The 21,349-nt window shown below is 44.4% G+C and overlaps 15 non-coding genes across 15 annotated transcripts; all 15 read left to right on the top strand.

Moving 5' to 3' along the window:
* Positions 1-208: 208 nt before the first annotated feature.
* Positions 209-321, top strand: LOC120521085. The gene has a single exon (XR_005631990.1). It is a non-coding gene; the product is annotated as a U5 spliceosomal RNA (small nuclear RNA).
* Positions 322-1,649: 1,328 nt separating this feature from the next.
* Positions 1,650-1,762, top strand: LOC120521083. The gene has a single exon (XR_005631988.1). It is a non-coding gene; the product is annotated as a U5 spliceosomal RNA (small nuclear RNA).
* Positions 1,763-3,135: 1,373 nt separating this feature from the next.
* On the top strand, positions 3,136-3,249 carry LOC120521079. The gene has a single exon (XR_005631985.1). It is a non-coding gene; the product is annotated as a U5 spliceosomal RNA (small nuclear RNA).
* A 1,380-nt stretch (positions 3,250-4,629) lies between these two features.
* On the top strand, positions 4,630-4,743 carry LOC120521084. The gene has a single exon (XR_005631989.1). It is a non-coding gene; the product is annotated as a U5 spliceosomal RNA (small nuclear RNA).
* Positions 4,744-6,118: 1,375 nt separating this feature from the next.
* On the top strand, positions 6,119-6,232 carry LOC120521082. The gene has a single exon (XR_005631987.1). It is a non-coding gene; the product is annotated as a U5 spliceosomal RNA (small nuclear RNA).
* A 1,381-nt stretch (positions 6,233-7,613) lies between these two features.
* On the top strand, positions 7,614-7,724 carry LOC120521087. Its single transcript, XR_005631993.1, has one exon. It is a non-coding gene; the product is annotated as a U5 spliceosomal RNA (small nuclear RNA).
* A 1,378-nt stretch (positions 7,725-9,102) lies between these two features.
* Positions 9,103-9,216, top strand: LOC120521090. The gene has a single exon (XR_005631996.1). It is a non-coding gene; the product is annotated as a U5 spliceosomal RNA (small nuclear RNA).
* Positions 9,217-10,595: 1,379 nt separating this feature from the next.
* LOC120521086 lies at positions 10,596-10,708 on the top strand. The gene has a single exon (XR_005631992.1). It is a non-coding gene; the product is annotated as a U5 spliceosomal RNA (small nuclear RNA).
* Positions 10,709-12,093: 1,385 nt separating this feature from the next.
* On the top strand, positions 12,094-12,206 carry LOC120521093. Its single transcript, XR_005631998.1, has one exon. It is a non-coding gene; the product is annotated as a U5 spliceosomal RNA (small nuclear RNA).
* Positions 12,207-13,585: 1,379 nt separating this feature from the next.
* On the top strand, positions 13,586-13,699 carry LOC120521081. Its single transcript, XR_005631986.1, has one exon. It is a non-coding gene; the product is annotated as a U5 spliceosomal RNA (small nuclear RNA).
* A 1,383-nt stretch (positions 13,700-15,082) lies between these two features.
* Positions 15,083-15,195, top strand: LOC120521088. The gene has a single exon (XR_005631994.1). It is a non-coding gene; the product is annotated as a U5 spliceosomal RNA (small nuclear RNA).
* Positions 15,196-16,567: 1,372 nt separating this feature from the next.
* LOC120521077 lies at positions 16,568-16,680 on the top strand. The gene has a single exon (XR_005631983.1). It is a non-coding gene; the product is annotated as a U5 spliceosomal RNA (small nuclear RNA).
* A 1,382-nt stretch (positions 16,681-18,062) lies between these two features.
* LOC120521089 lies at positions 18,063-18,176 on the top strand. Its single transcript, XR_005631995.1, has one exon. It is a non-coding gene; the product is annotated as a U5 spliceosomal RNA (small nuclear RNA).
* Positions 18,177-19,546: 1,370 nt separating this feature from the next.
* On the top strand, positions 19,547-19,661 carry LOC120521092. The gene has a single exon (XR_005631997.1). It is a non-coding gene; the product is annotated as a U5 spliceosomal RNA (small nuclear RNA).
* Positions 19,662-21,040: 1,379 nt separating this feature from the next.
* On the top strand, positions 21,041-21,155 carry LOC120521078. The gene has a single exon (XR_005631984.1). It is a non-coding gene; the product is annotated as a U5 spliceosomal RNA (small nuclear RNA).
* Positions 21,156-21,349: the final 194 nt, after the last annotated feature.

Here is a 21,349-nt window from a genome sequence, read left to right as displayed (position 1 = left end):
ACCCATGATGATTGCAGAGTGTGCACACTCAACATATTCAGTTCCATATAATCAAATTCCTTTGGCTCATGTTTTAATGCTTCTGGTGCTCCTCACCTAGTTGTCCTTTGGCCACCTTCTACCTTCAGTTTTTGTAAGTCTGACAAGGTGTCGCATGTCAGTGGCGCAGGCCTCACTGGCCGTGTTCTTCTTCCTGGCCGCAACACACATGCTCTGGGTTCCTTCATCCCAATAAATCTTTCGCCTTTTACTAAAGATTTCCGTGGAGAGGACCGTAAAGAGTCTCAAAGAATTTTTGCACAGCCTGTTTCGTACAGGCCTCTGAGCTTGGTTAAAAAGAAGTTGTGTCTTTCCTGTCTCTGTTCCCCTGGTTTAACCGTACTGATGTTGCATGTAACTCTTAGGTAGGATTTCAGAGGGTTTGCATGGTATCTGCTGTGAGTTTTTTCCGGTAATTCTTTGGGAGTTTTCAGGCTCTCGCCTTGTGTACGACGCCTGCATATTAAAGATAAGGAATCGAATTGCCTTGTGTGAGGAAGACATAAAGCTCGCTATCTAAGCACACAAGCAGATCTTTAGCTGCGGTCATATCTCTACAAAACCATGCAGAAGATACCTTGGGATTCTGGAAAACTTTCAGATGATGGCACAGCTACATACCTCAACAGTGGCAAGCACAGCATAGGTAATATGTTGAATCCAAATCTCCCATTCTTCAGACTTTTAAACATGGGTAACACTTCAAAAATCTTATCAGCGGGAGTATCCGAGAAGGACTTTGTTATTCCTGGTTTGTAATTGTTTATTTTTTCTTCACTCTTCTTTGAGGAAAATTTTGCAAAATGGAAAAATGTGCATCAAAGGACATGGCGCTTAAGTACCCCGTGATTGCTGCTGATTTCTGAATTCGTGGAAATAATATTGTTTTCAATGTGTGACCTGAATGTAGCCATCGATACAAGGTTTAACTTATCTCCAAGGCTTGCCTCCAAACACTGCACTTTTGCACTGAATAACGCTGATGCCACGGCCTCAATCTGTAGAGTTTCCGGGAAACAGGACATCCAGTCCCAACCCACCTCTGAGTTTGACTGATTCAATAATGAGGAGCCACCCAGTGTCTGCACACATTAGGATTTCACTCGATAGATCACTTAACCCTTGAAGTCGATCGTGTGGTTCCTGCATCAGTGGCCTGAAGTGACATGACGAAACCCCATCGGCAAGCACGGTCTGGACATTGGTGAAAGAAGAATTCACCAGCTCTGGACGTTCTATTGTTATTCCAGTTGTTCCCGCCCTAAGGCCGGAAAGGAAGTGGAAAATCAGGAAAGTGGAAAAGGATGGATCTCTGGTCAGAGCTTCAGTCTAGAGGCCTTGCAAGAATTCAGATGTTGATTCATTAGTGCTGGTTCTTTGTATTTCTGGGTGGTGGCGGAGTTTGCCCTACCTGATGCATATTCGAGTGTGCACATCAACATATTCAGTTCCATATAATCTAAATTTCCTTTGGCTACGTGTCTTTAATGCTTCTCGGTTTCTACCAGTTGTCCTTGGCCACCTTCACCTTCAGTTTTTTGTAGTCTGACAAGGTGTCGCATGTCAGCTGCGCAGGCCTCACTCGTCTTCTCTTCCTGGCCGCAACACACATGCTCTGGGTTCCTTCATCCCAAAAATCTTTCGCCTTTTACTAAAGATTTCCGTGGAGAGGACCGTTAAAGAGTCTCAAAGAATTTTTGCACAGCCTGTTTTGTACAGGCTCTTGGAGCTTGGTTAAAAAAGAAGTTGTGTCTTTCCTGTCTCTGTTCCCCTGGTTTAACCGCACTGATGTTGCATGTAACTCTTAGGTAGGATTTCAGAGGGTTTGCATGGTATCTGCTGTGAGTTTTTTTTCCGGGTAATTTTTGGGAGTTTTCAGGGCTCTCGCCTTGTGTACGACGCTCTGCATATTAAAGATAAGGAATCGAATTGCCTTGTGTGAGGAAGACATAAAGCTCGCTATCTAAGCACACAAGCAGATCTTAGCTGCGGTCATATCTCTTACAAAACCATGCAGAAGATACCTTGGGATTCTGGAAAACTTTCAGATGATGGCACAGCTACATACCTCAACAGTGGCAAGCACAGATAGGTAATATGTTGAATCCAAATCTCCCATTCTTCAGACTTTTAAACATGGGTAACACTTCAAAAATCTTATCAGCGGGAGTATCCGAGAAGGACTTTGTTATTCCTGGTTTGTAATTGTTTATTTTTGTCTTCACTCTTCTTTGAGGAAAATTTTGCAAAATGGAAAAATGTGCATCAAAGGACATGGCGCTTAAGTACCCGCTTGATTGCTGCTGATTTCTGAATTCGTGGAAATAATATTGTTTTCAATGTGTGACCTGAATGTAGCCATCGATACAAGGTTTAACTTGATCTCCAAGGCTTGCCTCCCAAACACTGCACTTTTGCACTGACATAACGCTGATGCCACTGCCTCAATCTGTAGAGTTTCCGGTGAAACAGGACATCCAAGTCCCAACCCACCTCTGAGATTTCGACTGATTCAATAATGAGGAGCCCACCCAGTGTCTGCACACTATTAGGATTTCACTCGATAGATCACTTAACCCTTGAAGTCGATCGTGTGGTTCTCGTGCATCTAGTGGCCTGAAGTGACATGACGAGAACCCTATCGGCAAGCACGGTCTGGACATTGGTGTAAAGAAGAATTCACCAGCTCTGGACGTGTCTATTGTCTATTCCAGTTGTTCCCTTTGCCCAAGGAAGCGGAAAATCAGGAGAAGTGGAAATAGCATGGATACCCAGGACAAGCTGACTTCTGTCTAGAGGCCTTGCAAGAATTCAGATGTTGATTAGCATAAGTGGCGTTTCTTTGTATCTCTGGGTGGTGGGCGGGAGTTTCTTGCCCTACCCATGATGCATTGCAGAGTGTGCACACTCAACATATTCAGTTCCATATAATCTAAATTCCTTTGGCTGCACTGTTTTAATGCTTCTCTGGTGCTCCTCACCTAGTTGTCCTTGGCGCCACCTTCTACCTTCAGTTTTTGTAAGTCTGACAAGGTGTCGCATGTCAGCTGCGCAGGCCTCTACTGGCCGTGTTCTCTCTTCCTGGCCGCAACACACATGCTCTGGGTTCCTTCATCCCGAATAAATCTTTCGCCTTTTACTAAAGATTTCCGTGGAGAGGACCGTAAAGAGTCTCAAAGAATTTTTGCACAGCCTGTTTCGTACAGGCTCTCTGAGCTTGGTTAAAAAAAGAAGTTGTGTCTTTCCTGTCTCTGTTCCCCCTGGTTTAACCGTACTGATGTTGCATGTAACTCTTAGGTAGGATTTCAGAGGGTTTGGATGGTATCTGCTGTGAGTTTTTTCCGGTAATTCTTTGGGAGTTTTCAGGGCTCTCGCCTTGTGTACGCACGCTCTGCATATTAAAGATAAGGAATCGAATTGCCTTGTGTGAGGAAGACATAAAGCTCGCTATCTAAGCACACAAGCAGATCTTAGCTACGGTCATATCTCTTACAAAACCATGCAGAAGATACCTTGGGATTCTGGAAAACTTTCAGATGATGGCACAGCTACATACCTCAACAGTGGCAAGCACAGCATAGGTAATATGTGAATCCAAATCTCCCATTCTTCAGACTTTTAAACATGGGTAACACTTCAAAAATCTTATCAGCGGGGAGTATCCGAGAAGGACTTTGTTATTCCTGGTTTGTAATTGTTTATTTTTGTCTTTCACTCTTCTTTGAGGAAAATTTTGCAAAATGGAAAAATGTGCATCAAAGGACATGGCGTTAAGTACCCGTTGATTGCTGCTGATTTCTGAATTCGTGGAAATAATATTGTTTTCAATGTGTGACCTGAATGTAGCCATCGATACAAGGTTTAACTTGATCTCCAAGGCTTGCCTCCCAAACACTGCACTTTTGCACTGACATAACGCGATGCCACGTGCCTCAATCTGTAGAGTTTCCGGTGAAACAGGACATCCAAGTCCCAACCCACCTCTGAGATTTCGACTGATTCAATAATGAGGAGCCCACCCAGTGTCTGCACACTATTAGGATTTCACTCGATAGATCACTTAACCCTTGAAGTCGATCGTGTGGTTCTCGTGCATCTAGTGGCCTGAAGTGACATGACGAGAACCCTATCGGCAAGCACGGTCTGGACATTGGTGTAAAGAAGAATTCACCAGCTCTGGACGTGTCTATTGTCTATTCCAGTTGTTCCCTTTTGCGCCCAAGGAAGCGGAAAATCAGGAGAAGTGGAAATAGCGATGGATACCCAGGACAAGCTGACTTCTGTCTAGAGGCCTTGCAAGAATTCAGATGTTGATTAGCATAAGTGGCGTTTCTTTGTATCTCTGGGTGGTGGGCGGGAGTTTCTTGCCCTACCCATGATGCATTGCAGAGTGTGCACACTCAACATATTCAGTTCCATATAATCTAAATTCCTTTGGCTGCGACTGTTTTAATGCTTCTCTGGTGCTCCTCACCTAGTTGTCCTTTGGCGCCACCTTCTACCTTCAGTTTTTGTAAGTCTGACAAGGTGTCGCATGTCAGCTGCAGAGGCCTCACTGGCCGTGTTCTCTTCTTCCTGGCCGCAACACACATGCTCTGGGTTCCTTCATCCCGAATAAATCTTTCGCTTTTACTAAAGATTTCCGTGGAGAGGACCGTTAAAGAGTCTCAAAGAATTTTTGCACAGCCTGTTTCTGACAGGCTCTCTGAGCTTGGTTAAAAAAAGAAGTTGTGTCTTTCCTGTCTCTGTTCCCCCTGGTTTAACCGTACTGATGTTGCATGTAACTCTTAGGTAGGATTTCAGAGGGTTTTGATGGTATCTGCTGTGAGTTTTTTTCCGGGTAATCTTTGGGAGTTTTCAGGGCTCTCGCCTTGTGTACGCACGCTCTGCATATTAAAGATAAGGAATCGAATTGCCTTGTGTGAGGAAGACATAAAGCTCGCTATCTAAGCACACAAGCAGATCTTTAGCTGCGGTCATATCTCTTACAAAACCATGCAGAAGATACCTTGGGATTCTGGAAAAACTTTCAGATGATGGCACAGCTACATACCTCAACAGTGGCAAGCACAGCATAGGTAATATGTTGAATCCAAATCTCCCATTCTTCAGACTTTTAAACATGGGTAACACTTCAAAAATCTTATCAGCGGGAGTATCCGAGAAGGACTTTGTTATTCCTGGTTTGTAATTGTTTATTTTTGTCTTTCACTCTTCTTGAGGAAAATTTTGCAAATGGAAAATGTGCATCAAAGGACATGGCGTTTAAGTACCCGCTGATTGCTGCTGATTTCTGAATTCCGTGGAAATAATATTGTTTTCAATGTGTGACCTGAATGTAGCCATGATACAAGGTTTAACTTGATCTCCAAGGCTTGCCTCCCAAACACTGCACTTTTGCACTGACATAACGCTGATGCCAGCGCCTCAATCTGTAGAGTTTCCGGGTGAAACAGGACATCCAAGTCCCAACCCACCTCTGAGATTTCGACTGATTCAATAATGAGGAGCCCACCCAGTGTCTGCACACTATTAGATTTCACTCGATAGATCACTTAACCCTTGAAGTCGATCGTGTGGTTCTCGTGCATCTAGTGGCCTGAAGTGACATGACGGAACCCTATCGGCAAGCACGGTCTGGACATTGGTGTAAAGAAGAATTCACCAGCTCTGGACGGTCTATTGTCTATTCCAGTTGTTCCCTTTTGCCCAAGGAAGCGGAAAATCAGGAGAAGTGGAAATAGCGATGGATACCCAGGACAAGCTGACTTCTGTCTAGAGGCCTTGCAAGAATTCAGATGTTGATTAGCATAAGTGGCGTTCTTTGTATCTCTGGGTGGTGGCGGGAGTTTCTTGCCCTACCATGATGCATTGCAGAGTGTGCACACTCAACATATTCAGTTCCATATAATCTAAATTCCTTTGGCTGCGACTGTTTTAATGCTTCTCTGGTGCTCCTCACCTAGTTGTCCTTTGGCGCCACCTTCTACCTTCAGTTTTTTGTAAGTCTGACAAGGTGTCGCATGTCAGCTGCAGAGGCCTCACTGGCCGTGTTCTCTTCTTCCTGGCCGCAACACACATGCTCTGGGTTCCTTCATCCCGAATAAATCTTTCGCCTTTTACTAAAGATTTCCGTGGAGAGGACCGTTAAAGAGTCTCAAAGAATTTTGCACAGCCTGTTTCGTACAGGCTCTCTGAGCTTGGTTAAAAAAGAAGTTGTGTCTTTCCTGTCTCTGTTCCCCTGGTTTAACCTGTACTGATGTTGCATGTAACTCTTAGGTAGGATTTCAGAGGGTTTGCGATGGTATCTGCTGTGAGTTTTTTTTCTGGGGTAATTCTTTGGGAGTTTTCAGGGCTCTCGCTCTTGTGTACGACGCTCTGCATATTAAAGATAAGGAATCGAATTGCCTTGTGTGAGGAAGACATAAAGCTCGCTATCTAAGCACACAAGCAGATCTTTAGCTGCGGTCATATCTCTTACAAAACCATGCAGAAGATACCTTGGGATTCTGGAAAAAACTTTCAGATGATGGCACAGCTACATACCTCAACAGTGGCAAGCACAGCATAGGTAATATGCTGAATCCAAATCTCCCATTCTTCAGACTTTTAAACATGGGTAACACTTCAAAAATCTTATCAGCGGGAGTATCCGAGAAGGACTTTGTTATTCCTGGTTTGTAATTGTTTATTTTGTCTTTCACTCTTCTTTGAGGAAAATTTTGCAAAATGGAAAATGTGCATCAAAGGACATGGCGTTAAGTACCCGTTGATTGCTGCTGATTTCTGAATTCCGTGGAAATAATATTGTTTTCAATGTGTGACCTGAATGTAGCCATCGATACAAGGTTTAACTTGATCTCCAAGGCTTGCCTCCCAAACACTGCACTTTTGCACTGACATAACGCTGATGCCACGTGCCTCAATCTGTAGAGTTTCCGGGTGAAACAGGACATCCAAGTCCCAACCCACCTCTGAGATTTCGACTGATTCAATAATGAGGAGCCCACCCAGTGTCTGCACACTATTAGGATTTCACTCGATAGATCACTTAACCCTTGAAGTCGATCGTGTGGTTCTCGTGCATCTAGTGGCCTGAAGTGACATGACGAGAACCCTATCGGCAAGCACGGTCTGGACATTGGTGTAAAGAAGAATTCACCAGCTCTGGACGTGTTCATTGTCTATTCCAGTTGTTCCCTTTGCGCCAAGGAAGCGGAAAATCAGGAGAAGTGGAAATAGCGATGGATACCCAGGACAAGCTGACTTCTGTCTAGAGGCCTTGCAAGAATTCAGATGTTGATTAGCATAAGTGGCGTTTCTTTGTATCTCTGGGTGGTGGGCGGAGTTTCTTGCCCCTACCCATGATGCATTGCAGAGTGTGCACACTCAACATATTCAGTTCCATATAATCTAAATTCCTTTGGCTGCGACTGTTTTAATGCTTCTCTGGTGCTCCTCACCTAGTTGTCCTTTGGCCACCTTCTACCTTCAGTTTTTTGTAAGTCTGACAAGGTGTCGCATGTCAGCTGCGCAGGCCTCACTGGCCGTGTTCTCTTCCTGGCCCAACACACATGCTCTGGTTCCTTCATCCCGAATAAATCTTTCGCTTTTACTAAAGATTTCCGTGGAGAGGACCGTAAAGAGTCTCAAAGAATTTTTGCACAGCCTGTTTCGACAGGCTCTCTGAGCTTGGTTAAAAAGAAGTTGTGTCTTTCCTGTCTCTGTTCCCCTGGTTTAACCGCACTGATGTTGCATGTAACTCTTAGGTAGGATTTCAGAGGGTTTGCGATGGTATCTGCTGTGAGTTTTTTCCGGGTAATTTTTGGGAGTTTTCAGGGCTCTCGCCTTGTGTACGCACGCGCTGCATATTAAAGATAAGGAATCGAATTGCCTTGTGTGAGGAAGACATAAAGCTCGCTATCTAAGCACACAAGCAGATCTTTAGCTGCGGGTCATATCTCTTACAAAACCATGCAGAAGATACCTTGGGATTCTGGAAAAACTTTCAGATGATGGCACAGCTACATACCTCAACAGTGGCAAGCACAGCATAGGTAATATGCTGAATCCAAATCTCCCATTCTTCAGACTTTTAAACATGGGTAACACTTCAAAAATCTTATCAGCGGGAGTATCCGAGAAGGACTTTGTTATTCCTGGTTTGTAATTGTTTATTTTTGTCTTTCACTCTTCTTTGAGGAAAATTTTGCAAAATGGAAAAATGTGCATCAAAGGACATGGCGTTAAGTACCCGCTGATTGCTGCTGATTTCTGAATTCCGTGGAAATAATATTGTTTTCAATGTGTGACCTGAATGTAGCCATCGATACAAGGTTTAACTTGATCTCCAAGGCTTGCCTCCCAAACACTGCACTTTTGCACTGACATAACGCGATGCCACGTGCCTCAATCTGTAGAGTTTCCGGTGAAAACAGGACATCCAAGTCCCAACCCACCTCTGAGATTTCGACTGATTCAATAATGAGGAGCCCACCCAGTGTCTGCACACTATTAGATTTCACTCGATAGATCACTTAACCCTTGAAGTCGATCGTGTGGTTCTCGTGCATCTAGTGGCCTGAAGTGACATGACGAGAACCCTATCGGCAAGCACGGTCTGGACATTGGTGTAAAGAAGAATTCACCAGCTCTGGACGTGTCTATTGTCTATTCCAGTTGTTCCCTTTTGCCCAAGGAAGTGGAAAATCAGGAGAAGTGGAAATAGCGATGGATACCCAGGACAAGCTGACTTCTGTCTAGAGGCCTTGCAAGAATTCAGATGTTGATTAGCATAAGTGGCGTTTCTTTGTATCTCTGGGTGGTGGGCGGGAGTTTCTTGCCCCTACCCATGATGCATTGCAGAGTGTGCACACTCAACATATTCAGTTCCATATAATCTAAATTCCTTTGGCTGCGACTGTTTTAATGCTTCTCTGGTGCTCCTCACCTAGTTGTCCTTTGCGCCACCTTCTACCTTCAGTTTTTGTAAGTCTGACAAGGTGTCGCATGTCAGCTGGCAGGCCTCACTGGCCGTGTTCTCTTCTTCCTGCGCCAACACACATGCTCTGGGTTCCTTCATCCCGAATAAATCTTTCGCCTTTTACTAAAGATTTCCGTGGAGAGGACCGTTAAAGAGTCTCAAAGAATTTTTGCACAGCCTGTTTCGACAGGCTCTCTGAGCTTGGTTAAAAAGAAGTTGTGTCTTTCCTGTCTCTGTTCCCCTGGTTTAACCGTACTGATGTTGCATGTAACTCTTAGGTAGGATTTCAGAGGGTTTCGATGGTATCTGCTGTGAGTTTTTTCCGGGTAATTCTTTGGGAGTTTTCAGGGCTCTCGCTCTTGTGTACGACGCTCTGCATATTAAAGATAAGGAATCGAATTGCCTTGTGTGAGGAAGACATAAAGCTCGCTATCTAAGCACACAAGCAGATCTTTAGCTGCGGTCATATCTCTTACAAAACCATGCAGAAGATACCTTGGGATTCTGGAAAAACTTTCAGATGATGGCACAGCTACATACCTCAACAGTGGCAAGCACAGCATAGGTAATATGTTGAATCCAAATCTCCCATTCTTCAGACTTTTAAACATGGGTAACACTTCAAAAATCTTATCAGCGGGAGTATCCGAGAAGGACTTTGTTATTCCTGGTTTGTAATTGTTTATTTTTGTCTTTCACTCTTCTTTGAGGAAAATTTTGCAAAATGGAAAAATGTGCATCAAAGGACATGGCGTTAAGTACCCGTTGATTGCTGCTGATTTCTGAATTCTGTGGAAATAATATTGTTTTCAATGTGTGACCTGAATGTAGCCATCGATACAAGGTTTAACTTGATCTCCAAGGCTTGCCTCCCAAACACTGCACTTTTGCACTGACATAACGCGATGCCACGTGCCTCAATCTGTAGAGTTTCCGGGTGAAACAGGACATCCAAGTCCCAACCCACCTCTGAGATTTCGACTGATTCAATAATGAGAGCCCACCCAGTGTCTGCACACTATTAGGATTTCACTCGATAGATCACTTAACCCTTGAAGTCGATCGTGTGGTTCTCGTGCATCTAGTGGCCTGAAGTGACATGACGAGAACCCTATCGGCAAGCACGGTCTGGACATTGGTGTAAAGAAGAATTCACCAGCTCTGGACGTGTCTATTGTCTATTCCAGTTGTTCCCTTTTGCGCCCAAGGAAGCGGAAAATCAGGAGAAGTGGAAATAGCGATGGATACCCAGGACAAGCTGACTTCTGTCTAGAGGCCTTGCAAGAATTCAGATGTTGATTAGCATAAGTGGCGTTTCTTTGTATCTCTGGGTGGTGGGCGGGAGTTTCTTGCCCCTACCCATGATGCATTGCAGAGTGTGCACACTCAACATATTCAGTTCCATATAATCTAAATTCCTTTGGCTGCGACTGTTTTAATGCTTCTCTGGTGCTCCTCACCTAGTTGTCCTTTGCGCCACCTTCTACCTTCAGTTTTTTGTAAGTCTGACAAGGTGTGATGTCAGCTGCGCAGGCCTCACTGGCGTGTTCTCTTCTTCCTGGCCGCAACACACATGCTCTGGGTTCCTTCATCCCAATAAATCTTTCGCCTTTTACTAAAGATTTCCGTGGAGAGGACCGTTAAAGAGTCTCAAAGAATTTTGCACAGCCTGTTTCATGACAGGCTCTCTGAGCTTGGTTAAAAAAGAAGTTGTGTCTTTCCTGTCTCTGTTCCCCCTGGTTTAACCGCACTGATGTTGCATGTAACTCTTAGGTAGGATTTCAGAGGGTTTGCATGGTATCTGCTGTGAGTTTTTTTTCCGGGGTAATTCTTTGGGAGTTTTCAGGGCTCTCGCTCTTGTGTACGCACGCTCTGCATATTAAAGATAAGGAATCGAATTGCCTTGTGTGAGGAAGACATAAAGCTCGCTATCTAAGCACACAAGCAGATCTTTAGCTGGGTCATATCTCTTACAAAACCATGCAGAAGATACCTTGGGATTCTGGAAAACTTTCAGATGATGGCACAGCTACATACCTCAACAGTGGCAAGCACAGCATAGGTAATATGCTGAATCCAAATCTCCCATTCTTCAGACTTTTAAACATGGGTAACACTTCAAAAATCTTATCAGCGGGGAGTATCCGAGAAGGACTTTGTTATTCCTGGTTTGTAATTGTTTATTTTTGTCTTTCACTCTTCTTTGAGGAAAATTTTGCAAAATGGAAAAATGTGCATCAAAGGACATGGCGTTTAAGTACCCCGTTGATTGCTGCTGATTTCTGAATTCCGTGGAAATAATATTGTTTTCAATGTGTGACCTGAATGTAGCCATCGATACAAGGTTTAACTTGATCTCCAAGGCTTGCCTCCCAAACACTGCACTTTTGCACTGACATAACGCGATGCCACGTGCCTCAATCTGTAGAGTTTCCGGGTGAAACAGGACATCCAAGTCCCAACCCACCTCTGAGATTTCGACTGATTCAATAATGAGGAGCCCACCCAGTGTCTGCACACTATTAGGATTTCACTCGATAGATCACTTAACCCTTGAAGTCGATCGGTGGTTCTGGTGCATCTAGTGGCCTGAAGTGACATGACGAGAACCCTATCGGCAAGCACGGTCTGGACATTGGTGTAAAGAAGAATTCACCAGCTCTGACGTGTCTATTGTCTATTCCAGTTGTTCCCTTTGCGCCCAAGGAAGCGGAAAATCAGGAGAAGTGGAAATAGCGATGGATACCCAGGACAAGCTGACTTCTGTCTAGAGGCCTTGCAAGAATTCAGATGTTGATTAGCATAAGTGGCGTCTTCTTTGTATCTCTGGGTGGTGGGCGGGAGTTTCTTGCCCTACCCATGATGCATTGCAGAGTGTGCACACTCAACATATTCAGTTCCATATAATCTAAATTCCTTTGGCTGCGACTGTTTTAATGCTTCTCTGGTGCTCCTCACCTAGTTGTCCTTTGGCCACCTTCTACCTTCAGTTTTTTGTAAGTCTGACAAGGTGTCGCATGTCAGCTGCGAGGCCTCACTGGCCGTGTTTCTTCTTCCTGGCCGCAACACACATGCTCTGGGTTCCTTCATCCCGAATAAATCTTTCGCCTTTTACTAAAGATTTCCGTGGAGAGGACCGTTAAAGAGTCTCAAAGAATTTTTGCACAGCCTGTTTCACAGGCTCTCTGAGCTTGGTTAAAAAAAGAAGTTGTGTCTTTCCTGTCTCTGTTCCCCCTGGTTTAACCGTACTGATGTTGCATGTAACTCTTAGGTAGGATTTCAGAGGGTTTCGATGGTATCTGCTGTGAGTTTTTTTCCGGGTAATTCTTTGGGAGTTTTCAGGGCTCTCGCTCTTGTGTACGACGCTCTGCATATTAAAGATAAGGAATCGAATTGCCTTGTGTGAGGAAGACATAAAGCTCGCTATCTAAGCACACAAGCAGATCTTTAGCTGCGGTCATATCTCTTACAAAACCATGCAGAAGATACCTTGGGATTCTGGAAAACTTTCAGATGATGGCACAGCTACATACCTCAACAGTGGCAAGCACAGCATAGGTAATATGCTGAATCCAAATCTCCCATTCTTCAGACTTTTAAACATGGGTAACACTTCAAAAATCTTATCAGCGGGAGTATCCGAGAAGGACTTTGTTATTCCTGGTTTGTAATTGTTTATTTTTGTCTTTCACTCTTCTTTGAGGAAAATTTGCAAAATGGAAAAATGTGCATCAAAGGACATGGCGTTAAGTACCCGTTGATTGCTGCTGATTTCTGAATTCCGTGGAAATAATATTGTTTTCAATGTGTGACCTGAATGTAGCCATCGATACAAGGTTTAACTTGATCTCCAAGGCTTGCCTCCCAAACACTGCACTTTTGCACTGACATAACGCGATGCTACGGCCTCAATCTGTAGAGTTTCCGGGTGAAACAGGACATCCAAGTCCCAACCCACCTCTGAGATTTCGACTGATTCAATAATGAGGAGCCCACCCAGTGTCTGCACACTATTAGGATTTCACTCGATAGATCACTTAACCCTTGAAGTCGATCGGTGGTTCTCGTGCATCTAGTGGCCTGAAGTGACATGACGAGAACCCTATCGGCAAGCACGGTCTGGACATTGGTGTAAAGAAGAATTCACCAGCTCTGGACGTGTCTATTGTCTATTCCAGTTGTTCCCTTTTGGCCCAAGGAAGCGGGAAAATCAGGAGAAGTGGAAATAGCGATGGATACCCAGGACAAGCTGACTTCTGTCTAGAGGCCTTGCAAGAATTCAGATGTTGATTAGCATAAGTGGCGTTTCTTTGTATCTCTGGGTGGTGGGCGGGAGTTTCTTGCCCCTACCCATGATGCATTGCAGAGTGTGCACACTCAACATATTCAGTTCCATATAATCTAAATTCCTTTGGCTGCGACTGTTTTAATGCTTCTCTGGTGCTCCTCACCTAGTTGTCCTTTGCGCCACCTTCTACCTTCAGTTTTTGTAAGTCTGACAAGGTGTCGCATGTCAGCTGCGAGGCCTCACTGGCCGTGTTCTCTTCCCTGGCCGCAACACACATGCTCTGGGTTCCTTCATCCCGAATAAATCTTTCGCCTTTTACTAAAGATTTCCGTGGAGAGGACCGTAAAGAGTCTCAAAGAATTTTTGCACAGCCTGTTTCTAGCAGGCTCTCTGAGCTTGGTTAAAAAAAGAAGTTGTGTCTTTCCTGTCTCTGTTCCCCCTGGTTTAACCGTACTGATGTTGCATGTAACTCTTAGGTAGGATTTCAGAGGGTTTATGCATGGTATCTGCTGTGAGTTTTTTCCGGGTAATTCTTTGGGAGTTTTCAGGGCTCTCGCCTTGTGTACGCACGCTCTGCATATTAAAGATAAGGAATCGAATTGCCTTGTGTGAGGAAGACATAAAGCTCGCTATCTAAGCACACAAGCAGATCTTTAGCTGGGTCATATCTCTTACAAAACCATGCAGAAGATACCTTGGGATTCTGGAAAAACTTTCAGATGATGGCACAGCTACATACCTCAACAGTGGCAAGCACAGCATAGGTAATATGCTGAATCCAAATCTCCCATTCTTCAGACTTTTAAACATGGGTAACACTTCAAAAATCTTATCAGCGGGAGTATCCGAGAAGGACTTTGTTATTCCTGGTTTGTAATTGTTTATTTTGTCTTTCACTCTTCTTTGAGGAAAATTTTGCAAAATGGAAAATGTGCATCAAAGGACATGGCGTTAAGTACCCGTTGATTGCTGCTGATTTCTGAATTCGTGGAAATAATATTGTTTTCAATGTGTGACCTGAATGTAGCCATCGATACAAGGTTTAACTTGATCTCCAAGGCTTGCCTCCCAAACACTGCACTTTTGCACTGACATAACGCGATGCCACGTGCCTCAATCTGTAGAGTTTCCGGTGAAACAGGACATCCAAGTCCCAACCCACCTCTGAGATTTCGACTGATTCAATAATGAGGAGCCCACCCAGTGTCTGCACACTATTAGGATTTCACTCGATAGATCACTTAACCCTTGAAGTCGATCGTGTGGTTCTCGTGCATCTAGTGGCCTGAAGTGACATGACGAGAACCCTATCGGCAAGCACGGTCTGGACATTGGTGTAAAGAAGAATTCACCAGCTCTGGACGTGTCTATTGTCTATTCCAGTTGTTCCCTTTTGCGGCCCAAGGAAGCGGGAAAATCAGGAGAAGTGGAAATAGCGATGGATACCCAGGACAAGCTGACTTCTGTCTAGAGGCCTTGCAAGAATTCAGATGTTGATTAGCATAAGTGGCGTTTCTTTGTATCTCTGGGTGGTGGGCGGGAGTTTCTTGCCCCTACCCATGATGCATTGCAGAGTGTGCACACTCAACATATTCAGTTCCATATAATCTAAATTCCTTTGGCTGCGACTGTTTTAATGCTTCTCTGGTGCTCCTCACCTAGTTGTCCTTTGGCGCCACCTTCTACCTTCAGTTTTTGTAAGTCTGACAAGGTGTCGCATGTCAGCTGCGAGGCCTCACTGGCCGTGTTCTCTCTTCCTGGCAGCAACACACATGCTCTGGGTTCCTTCATCCCGAATAAATCTTTCGCTTTTACTAAAGATTTCCGTGGAGAGGACCGTTAAAGAGTCTCAAAGAATTTTGCACAGCCTGTTTCGTACAGGCTCTCTGAGCTTGGTTAAAAAAAGAAGTTGTGTCTTTCCTGTCTCTGTTCCCCCTGGTTTAACCGTACTGATGTTGCATGTAACTCTTAGGTAGGATTTCAGAGGGTTTATGGTATCTGCTGTGAGTTTTTTTCCGGGTAATTCTTTGGGAGTTTTCAGGGCTCTCGCCTTGTGTACGCACGCCTGCATATTAAAGATAAGGAATCGAATTGCCTTGTGTGAGGAAGACATAAAGCTCGCTATCTAAGCACACAAGCAGATCTTTAGCTGGGTCATATCTCTTACAAAACCATGCAGAAGATACCTTGGGATTCTGGAAAACTTTCAGATGATGGCACAGCTACATACCTCAACAGTGGCAAGCACAGCATAGGTAATATGCTGAATCCAAATCTCCCATTCTTCAGACTTTTAAACATGGGTAACACTTCAAAAATCTTATCAGCGGGAGTATCCGAGAAGGACTTTGTTATTCCTGGTTTGTAATTGTTTATTTTGTCTTTCACTCTTCTTTGAGGAAAATTTTGCAAAATGGAAAATGTGCATCAAAGGACATGGCGTTAAGTACCCGCTGATTGCTGCTGATTTCTGAATTCGTGGAAATAATATTGTTTTCAATGTGTGACCTGAATGTAGCCATCGATACAAGGTTTAACTTGATCTCCAAGGCTTGCCTCCCAAACACTGCACTTTTGCACTGACATAACGCGATGCCACGTGCCTCAATCTGTAGAGTTTCCGGGTGAAACAGGACATCCAAGTCCCAACCCACCTCTGAGATTTCGACTGATTCAATAATGAGGAGCCCACCCAGTGTCTGCACACTATTAGATTTCACTCGATAGATCACTTAACCCTTGAAGTCGATCGTGTGGTTCTCGTGCATCTAGTGGCCTGAAGTGACATGCGAGAACCCTATCGGCAAGCACGGTCTGGACATTGGTGTAAAGAAGAATTCACCAGCTCTGGACGTGTCTATTGTCTATTCCAGTTGTTCCCTTTTGCGCCCAAGGGCGGAAAATCAGGAGAAGTGGAAATAGCGATGGATACCAGGACAAGCTGACTTCTGTCTAGAGGCCTTGCAAGAATTCAGATGTTGATTAGCATAAGTGGCGTTTCTTTGTATCTCTGGGTGGTGGGCGGGAGTTTCTTGCCCTACCCATGATGCATTGCAGAGTGTGCACACTCAACATATTCAGTTCCATATAATCTAAATTCCTTTGGCTGCGACTGTTTTAATGCTTCTCTGGTGCTCCTCACCTAGTTGTCCTTTGCGCTCACCTTCTACCTTCAGTTTTTGTAAGTCTGACAAGGTGTCGCATGTCAGCTGCGCAGGCCTCACTGGCCGTGTTCTCTTCTTCCTGGCCAACACACATGCTCTGGGTTCCCTTCATCCCGAATAAATCTTTCGCCTTTTACTAAAGATTTCCGTGGAGAGGACCAGTTAAAGAGTCTCAAAGAATTTTGCACAGCCTGTTTGTACAGGCTCTCTGAGCTTGTTTAAAAAGAAGTTGTGTCTTTCCTGTCTCTGTTCCCCCTGGTTTAACCGTACTGATGTTGCATGTAACTCTTAGGTAGGATTTCAGAGGGTTTGCGATGGTATCTGCTGTGAGTTTTTTCCGGGTAATTCTTTGGGAGTTTTCAGGGCTCTCGCTCTTGTGTCGCACGCTCTGCATATTAAAGATAAGGAATCGAATTGCCTTGTGTGAGGAAGACATAAAGCTCGCTATCTAAGCACACAAGCAGATCTTTAGCTGCGGGTCATATCTCTTACAAAACCATGCAGAAGATACCTTGGGATTCTGGAAAACTTTCAGATGATGGCACAGCTACATACCTCAACAGTGGCAAGCACAGCATAGGTAATATGCTGAATCCAAATCTCCCATTCTTCAGACTTTTAAACATGGGTAACACTTCAAAATCTTATCAGCGGGAGTATCCAGAAGGACTTTGTTATTCCTGGTTTGTAATTGTTTATTTTGTCTTTCACTCTTCTTTGAGGAAAATTTTGCAAAATGGAAAAATGTGCATCAAAGGACATGGCGTTAAGTACCCGTTGATTGCTGCTGATTTCTGAATTCCGTGAAATAATATTGTTTTCAATGTGTGACCTGAATGTAGCCATCGATACAAGGTTTAACTTGATTCCAAGGCTTGCCTCCCAAACACTGCACTTTTGCACTGACATAACGCGATGCCACGTGCCTCAATCTGTAGAGTTTCCGGGTGAAACAGGACATCCAAGTCCCAACCCACCTCTGAGATTTCGACTGATTCAATAATGAGGAGCCCACCCAGTGTCTGCACACTATTAGGATTTCACTCGATAGATCACTTAACCCTTGAAGTCGATCGTGTGGTTCTCGTGCATCTAGTGGCCTGAAGTGACATGACGAGAACCCTATCGGCAAGCACGGTCTGGACATTGGTGTAAAGAAGAATTCACCAGCTCTGGACGTGTCTATTGTCTATTCCAGTTGTTCCCTTTTGCGCCAAGGAAGCGGGAAAATCAGGAGAAGTGGAAATAGCGATGGATACCCAGGACAAGCTGACTTCTGTCTAGAGGCCTTGCAAGAATTCAGATGTTGATTAGCATAAGTGGCGTTCTTTGTATCTCTGGGTGGTGGGCGGGAGTTTCTTGCCCCTACCCATGATGCATTGCAGAGTGTGCACACTCAACATATTCAGTTCCATATAATCTAAATTCCTTTGGCTGCGACTGTTTTAATGCTTCTCTGGTGCTCCTCACCTAGTTGTCCTTTGGCGCTCACCTTCTACCTTCAGTTTTTTTGTAAGTCTGACAAGGTGTCGCATGTCAGCTGCGCAGGCCTCACTGGCCGTGTTCTCTTCTTCCTGGCCCAACACACATGCTCTGGGTTCCCTTCATCCCGCATAAATCTTTCGCCTTTTACTAAAGATTTCCGTGGAGAGGACCGTAAAGAGTCTCAAAGAATTTTTGCACAGCCTGTTTCTACAGGCTCTCTGAGCTTGGTTAAAAAAGAAGTTGTGTCTTTCCTGTCTCTGTTCCCCTGGTTTAACCGACTGATGTTGCATGTAACTCTTAGGTAGGATTTCAGAGGGTTTTGCATGGTATCTGCTGTGAGTTTTTTCCGGTAATTTTTGGGAGTTTTCAGGGCTCTCGCCTTTGTGTATGCACGCTCTGCATATTAAAGATAAGGAATCGAATTGCCTTGTGTGAGGAAGACATAAAGCTCGCTATCTAAGCACACAAGCAGATCTTTAGCTGCGGGTCATATCTCTTACAAAACCATGCAGAAGATACCTTGGGATTCTGGAAAACTTTCAGATGATGGCACAGCTACATACCTCAACAGTGGCAAGCACAGCATAGGTAATATGCTGAATCCAAATCTCCCATTCTTCAGACTTTTAAACATGGGTAACACTTCAAAAATCTTATCAGCGGGGAGTATCCGAGAAGGACTTTGTTATTCCTGGTTTGTAATTGTTTATTTTTGTCTTTCACTCTTCTTTGAGGAAAATTTTGCAAATGGAAAATGTGCATCAAAGGACATGGCGTTTAAGTACCTGTGATTGCTGCTGATTTCTGAATTTCCCGGAAATAATATTGTTTTCAATGTGTGACCTGAATGTAGCCATCGATACAAGGTTTAACTTGACTCCAAGGCTTGCCTCCCAAACACTGCACTTTTGCACTGACATAACGCTATGCCACGGTCCTCAATCTGTAGAGTTTCCGGGTGAAACAGGACATCCAAGTCCCAACCCACCTCTGAGATTTCGACTGATTCAATAATGAGGAGCCCACCCAGTGTCTGCACACTATTAGGATTTCACTCGATAGATCACTTAACCCTTGAAGTCGATCGCGGTGGTTCTCGTGCATCTAGTGGCCTGAAGTGACATGACAGAACCCTATCGCAAGCACGGTCTGGACATTGGTGTAAAGAAGAATTCACCAGCTCTGGACGTGTCTATTGTCTATTCCAGTTGTTCCCTTTGCGCCAAGGAAGCGGAAAATCAGGAGAAGTGGAAATAGCGATGGATACCAGGACAAGCTGACTTCTGTCTAGAGGCCTTGCAAAATTCAGATGTTGATTAGCATAAGTGGCTTTTTGTATCTCTGGTGGTGGGGAGTTTCTGCCCTACCCATGATGCATTGCAGAGTGTGCACACTCAACATATTCAGTTCCATATAATCTAAATTCCTTTGGCTGCGACTGTTTTAATGCTTCTCTGGTGCTCCTCACCTAGTTGTCCTTTGGCGCTCACCTTCTACCTTCAGTTTTTTTGTAAGTCTGACAAGGTGTCGCATGTCAGCTGCGCAGGCCTCACTGGCCGTGTTCTCTTCTTCCTGGCCGCAACACACATGCTCTGGGTTCCCTTCATCCCGAATAAATCTTTCGCCTTTTACTAAAGATTTCGTGGAGAGGACCGTTAAAGAGTCTCAAAGAATTTTTGCACAGCCTGTTTCGTACAGGCTCTCTGAGCTTGGTTAAAAAGAAGTTGTGTCTTTCCTGTCTCTGTTCCCCTGGTTTAACCGTACTGATGTTGCATGTAACTCTTAGGTAGGATTTCAGAGGGTTTTGATGGTATCTGCTGTGAGTTTTTTCCGGGTAATTCTTTGGGAGTTTTCAGGGCTCTCGCCTTGTGTATGCGACGCTCTGCATATTAAAGATAAGGAATCGAATTGCCTTTGTGTGATGAAGACATAAAGCTCGCTATCTAAGCACACAAGCAGATCTTTAGCTTGGTCATATCTCTTACAAAACCATGCAGAAGATACCTTGGGATTCTGGAAAAACTTTCAGATGATGGCACAGCTACATACCTCAACAGTGGCAAGCACAGCATAGGTAATATGCTGAATCCAAATCTCCCATTCTTCAGACTTTTAAACATGGGTAACACTTCAAAAATCTTATCAGCGGGGAGTATCCGAGAAGGACTTTGTTATTCCTGGTTTGTAATTGTTTATTTTTGTCTTTCACTCTTCTTTGAGGAAAATTTTGCAAAATGGAAAAATGTGCATCAAAGGACATGGCGTTAAGTACCCGCTGATTGCTGCTGATTTCTGAATTCGTGGAAATAATATTGTTTTCAATGTGTGACCTGAATGTAGCCATCGATACAAGGTTTAACTTGATCTCCAAGGCTTGCCTCCCAAACACTGCACTTTTGCACTGACATAACGCGATGCCACGTGCCTCAATCTGTAGAGTTTCCGGGTGAAACAGGACATCCAAGTCCCAACCCACCTCTGAGATTTCGACTGATTCAATAATGAGGAGCCCACCCAGTGTCTGCACACTATTAGGATTTCACTCGATAGATCACTTAACCCTTGAAGTCGATCGTGTGGTTCTCGTGCATCTAGTGGCCTGAAGTGACATGACGAGAACCCTATCGGCAAGCACGGTCTGGACATTGGTGTAAAGAAGAATTCACCAGCTCTGGACGTGTCTATTGTCTATTCCAGTTGTTCCCTTTGCGCCCAAGGAAGCGGAAAATCAGGAGAAGTGGAAATAGCGATGGATACCCAGGACAAGCTGACTTCTGTCTAGAGGCCTTGCAAGAATTCAGATGTTGATTAGCATAAGTGGCGTTTCTTTGTATCTCTGGGTGGTGGGCGGGAGTTTCTTGCCCTACCCATGATGCATTGCAGAGTGTGCACACTCAACATATTCAGTTCCATATAATCTAAATTCCTTTGGCTGCACTGTTTTAATGCTTCTCTGGTGCTCCTCACCTAGTTGTCCTTTACGCCACCTTCTACCTTCAGTTTTTGTAAGTCTGACAAGGTGTCGCATGTCAGCTGCGCAGGCCTCACTGGCCGTGTCTCTTCTTCCTGGCCGCAACACACATGCTCTGGGTTCCTTCATCCCGAATAAATCTTTCGCCTTTTACTAAAGATTTCCGTGGAGAGGACCGTTAAAGAGTCTCAAAGAACTTTTTCACAGCCTGTTTCATACAGGCTCTCTGAGCTTGGTTAAAAAAAGAAGTTGTGTCTTTCCTGTCTCTGTTCCCCCTGGTTTAACCGACTGATGTTGCATGTAACTCTTAGGTAGGATTTCAGAGGGTTTATGGGTATCTGCTGTGAGTTTTTTCCGGTAATTTTGGAGTTTCAGGCGCTCTGTACGACGCTGCAAAATAAAATAACTGAGGAGACGTA

This window comes from Polypterus senegalus, unplaced genomic scaffold, assembly GCF_016835505.1.
Source record: "Polypterus senegalus isolate Bchr_013 unplaced genomic scaffold, ASM1683550v1 scaffold_5233, whole genome shotgun sequence".
Lineage (NCBI taxonomy): Eukaryota > Metazoa > Chordata > Cladistia > Polypteriformes > Polypteridae > Polypterus > Polypterus senegalus.
This window is presented reverse-complemented; position numbering and strand designations above follow the sequence as displayed.